We start from the raw sequence: 4,853 nt of genomic DNA on the forward strand, positions 1-4,853 counted from the left end.
TGTACTCTTCAGTGCAGGGAACACAAATCCCAACCTGATGGCATCCGACTTTTTCTTTTTCTAAATAAACGAGACTTTATGAATAGAAGTTTAGCTTTCCTGCACCGGCTCTGGCTGTCATGACAGTAGTGTATTTTCTGTTTTTCTGATTGAATTGACTTACCCATAGTTTTAGGAGCCTGTTGGTTTGCATGTTTAGTTCTGATAACATCAGAGGGGAGCTGGAATCCCTGCTTTGCAAAATCCACTGATTATGTAGAATACAGTTGGCTTGGGTTTTGTTTACAGAAAAAGAAACCCACTCCTAAAATAGAGAACTGAGCCCTGAGCTTGGAAAGGGAATCTTTTCTGTCCAGGTTTCTGGGGCAAAGGTAGGCCGGTGAACAGCCCCGCCAAGGTCTCAGCCCTCGACAGGGGCAGGGCCCTGGCAGGGCGGGTCGGAGCCGCTCACCAGATCACCATCAGACACAGTGATTTTGGGCCTAAAGACCCTGCACCCTGACAGATGCTGGTGCTCGCCTACCCGTAGGTAATCCAGCACAGCATTTCCAGCGAACAGGAGGCCTGTGTGCAGGGCAGTGTAGCACCCTGAACAAGTGCGCAGACCCTGCAGCACCCGTCTGCTTGGGTTTGCGTCCTGGCTCCCCCATCTTGCGACCTGACACAGATCACTTCAAATCTGTGCCTCGGTTTCTTCATCTATAGAGCAGGGATAATGATGTCTACCTACCCTCAGAGAGTTGGTGTGAGGATTAAATGCGTTAAATTTTTTTTTTTTAATTTTCTTTAACTGAGTGCTGGTTTCAGAATCAAAATATGTTAAAATGTGTAAGATGCTTAAAGAAGTGCCTGGCACATAGTAAATGCCACATAAATACTAGCTATTGTATGAATGCTAACGTTCTTTCTAATGGTTTTCAGATTGAAAAACTGGATAGGTTCATTGTAGCTGAACTATTTCTTATTCTTTTTCCTATTTATTTATTTCCTGGTACCCTAAGCACAGGACCTAGCTCTGGGACACCAGGCAGGTGTCTTACGATGCAGTTCCAGAAGCCAGTCATCAAATGCCTATGCAGCGCGGACCCAGCATTCAAAGTGTATTCTGGTGGTCAGGAGTGAAGGCTTTAAAGTCAGACACAGAGTTCTTTTTGTTTGTTTGACTTTCTATTTTTAGATAATTGTAGACTTATAGAAAAGTATAGTAAAAATAGCACAGAGAGCTCATGACTACCGTTCACCCACCTTCCCGTAATGTCAACATCTTATATAGCTATAGTACAAATATTAAAGCCAGGAAGTTAACATAAATACAAGTCTGTTAGCTAAGCAGTAACCCTTATTTGAATTTCACCAGTTTTCCATTAATGTCCAGGATCCAACATAGACTCCTACGTTGCATTTATTTTGTGTCTTCTTAGTTTCCTCTGATCCGCAACAGTTGCTCAGTCTTTGCATTTCTTTCATGACCTTGACACTATTGCTCAGTACCAGCTAATTATTTCATAGAATGTCTCACAATTTGGGTTTGTCTGATGTTTACTCGTGATTAGACTGAAGTTTGTCTTTCTGGCAGGAGCACCGCACAAGTGATGTGTCCTTGGTGCATCATTTCCGGGTGACATTCGTCCTGATTGCCTGGTTAAGGTTTCTCCACTGCAAGGTCATATGTCTACTTTCCAGAATAACCATTGCAAACACTGTTAATAACCTCAGGAAGGTTATTTTGATATCTCTGTAATGATGCCCTATGAAACATTTCATACACGTTAGCCAACATTTCAGTGCACTTTATTATTTGAAGTCTGTAAGAGAGACAGAACTACTTTAAAATACAGCTGGGGTAGCAGCTCAGATGAAAAGTCATTTTTATTACTTCTGTGCAATGTTGATTTGAACAGGGCCTAGAAATTTTATCATGGAGTAGTAGGCCAACAACAACAGTGTAAACATAAAATAAATAATACGTGTAAAGGAAAATTTATACTCTAATGAACATATGAGACAAGAAAAAATAAGAACAGTGAGGCCCATGTGTTAACTATATGCCACATATATTCATTAAGTGGTCATGCATACACTGTTCGTGAGATTGTACATTAGGTGGTTTGTTCTCATGGCCTCGTGACTGTTATCCACAAAATGGTGACGAGAATTACCAAGGAATAACAAAGACTATCTTTCTGTACATGAACTAAATGAAGTACAAACCTGGTAAATACTGGTAAATATACTTTCAAGAATAGTCTAAGGATTTATTTTTAATATAAATATGTAAAGAAGCATTGCCTTTTTTTAAAAAAATATGGAACGCTTCACAAATTTGTGTCTCATCCTTGCGGAGGGGCCATGCGACCCTTCTCCGTGTCGCTCCAGTGTTGGCACATGTGCTGCCCAAGCCAGCACTAAGGCACCGTTGACATAGTGTCTTAGGTAAGGACTACGTAAAATTAAATATGTCGTCCAATTCCTATTCTGATATAGTAACTGATAACAATTATTGAATTCCTACCATGAGCAGATATTGTGCCAAGTATTTTATATGCATAATTTCATTTAATTTATTCATTCAATCAACAAATATTATTGTGCACTCACATGTGCCAGGCATTGCTGTGGATGCAGGAAATACAGCAGGGAATAAAACCAAATCCCTGATCTTTTGAAAATGGATATATGATAGATTAGATGGTAATGAGTGCTATATAGAGAAATCAAACAAGGTTAAAGTGGAGTGGAGAGTGTCTTTCGGCAGGGGTGGCTGCTGTTAATTTATTACAGGTTGATCAGAGAAGTTGTCTCTAATGGAATGATAGTTTTCTGGGCAAAATTATTTCTAAGCAGAGGATCCAACAGAAAGTAAGAACATGTTTAGCATTTGACTCTCTATGATAAGAATTACTATTTCATACACAAGAAACTGAGACTCAGGAATATTCTTATTATATATGTGCCCATGTCGCATAAGTAATAAAAAGCAAAGCCAAAACATGACCCTAGGTCTATTGAACTCAAAATCTATGCCTTACTCTCCCCAAATTTACTCATCCTAACCAAGAGTTACTCTCTTAAAAGATTGGCAGAGCATAAGACTACCAGCAATTAATTGCTGTGGCTGTTAATTCTATAATTTGCTGTAGCCTTAGGCAAATCACTGACACTTGCTCTTCTCCAGAGCTGTAAAATGGGATTCAGGTAATTAACAGCTCATAACAACCATTATGAGAACTAATTAGATACTGCTTACAAAATACTTTGAACACAAACAATAGAGTGTCTTCACTCTGAGTATCACATTTTCCTCCCAGTGGAACTCTAGATACCTCCATCCCTGCCTACCTGGGACTTCCACCCCACGTCCTCCTTGGATTTCCCACTATTGGCAAAACCAATTACCTAGTCAGTAACACTAGAGCCCAAATGTCATCTTTAACTCCTTTGCCTTCCTCTCACACATTCCCAAGTCCTGTCCATTCTACTTCCAAAATATGTCTTGTAGCCATTCACATCCTCTCATCTTTGGTCTCACCCCAACCTGCCTTACACAGAAGAGTGCAGTCATTGGCTAATGGGCCCTCCCCTTTTCCATCTTGCTCCTCTCCTAAGCATTCATCACACAAAAGCCAGAATAACCTTTATTTGTTATTATTATTACTATAATAATAATTATTATTATTTAGAGATGAGTCTTGCTCTGTTCCCTGGCTAGAGTGCAGCGACGAGATCATAGCTCACTGCAGCCTCGAACTCCTGGACTCAAGGGGCCCACCCACCTCAGCCTCCTGAGTAGCTGGAACTACTGGTGTGCAATACCAGGCCGGGCTAATTCTTTTATTTTTTTGTAGAAACAGAGTCTCACTATGTTGCCCAGGCTGGTCTTGAACTCCCACCCTCAAGCAATCCTCTAGCCTCAGCCTCCAGATTACATGTGTGAGCAACTGCACCCAGCCAGAGTGACTTTTAAAAACAAATTCACTTCGTATCATTTCCTACTTAAAACCTTTGGGTGACTGCCTACTGCAGACAGAGTAAAGCACAAGTCCTTCCATGGCTAGGGTGACTAACTCAGCCTGTTGCACCCAGAACTTTCTCAATTTTAGCACTTAAAGTCCCACATCCCAAGAATCTCTCTGTTCTGGGCAAACCGGGACAATTGCTCACCCTCGCCATGGCCCCTCAAGCCTCGCTCACATGAAGGGGCTCCTGTCTGCCTCATGGCCTCATGTCACGCCACTGTCCACTCAGTCACCACCCAGCTGCACGCTGGCCTTTCCCGCGCTCACGGCCCTCACGGTCATGCTGGCCTTTCCTTCGCCTGGAATGCCCCCCATGGCTGGATTTTTCCCATCCTTTAAAGCTCAGCTTAAATGCTCCAGAAGGGACTTCCCTGATCCCAGCAAAGCCAGTAGTTCCTGTCCACTCGTCTCTACGATAGCATTCTTCTGTTTCCTTCCTAGCACCTGTCACTAGTTAAAAGCAGGGGAAAAAGGCCACCCTTTTTTCTATACTCTCACAGAATACTTCTGACACCAAATATCAGGAAAACCAGGTGGTTTTTCCACACAAAGCAATTCTCCAATTCTCTGCAGACAAAAGCTGGGTGTCCCACAATTTAACTCAATCGTGACATGAACCATCTGCAGTTAGCACAGACCCCGTAGGATAAGGGCCTAGTTCCAAGAGACAGTTCCTATCTCGGATGCCAGTCACAAATCTGGCTTTCTATACTTCTGACCAACCGGCTATAAATCAGGGGTTCTCACAACCTCTCCTCGGGTTCCACAATTTGCTAGAATGGCCTGCAGAACTCAGAAAAGCATGTCATTTACTGTTACCAGTCTATTATAAAGGCG

General features: G+C 42.2%; 1 non-coding gene across 1 annotated transcript; it reads right to left on the reverse strand.

Moving 5' to 3' along the window:
• Positions 1-2,299: 2,299 nt before the first annotated feature.
• On the reverse strand, positions 2,300-2,406 carry LOC123637593. The gene has a single exon (XR_006734957.1). It is a non-coding gene; the product is annotated as a U6 spliceosomal RNA (small nuclear RNA).
• Between the last annotated feature and the right edge of the window lie 2,447 nt (positions 2,407-4,853).

This window comes from Lemur catta, chromosome 4 (genome assembly GCF_020740605.2).
Source record: "Lemur catta isolate mLemCat1 chromosome 4, mLemCat1.pri, whole genome shotgun sequence".
Classification (NCBI taxonomy): Eukaryota; Metazoa; Chordata; class Mammalia; order Primates; family Lemuridae; genus Lemur; species Lemur catta.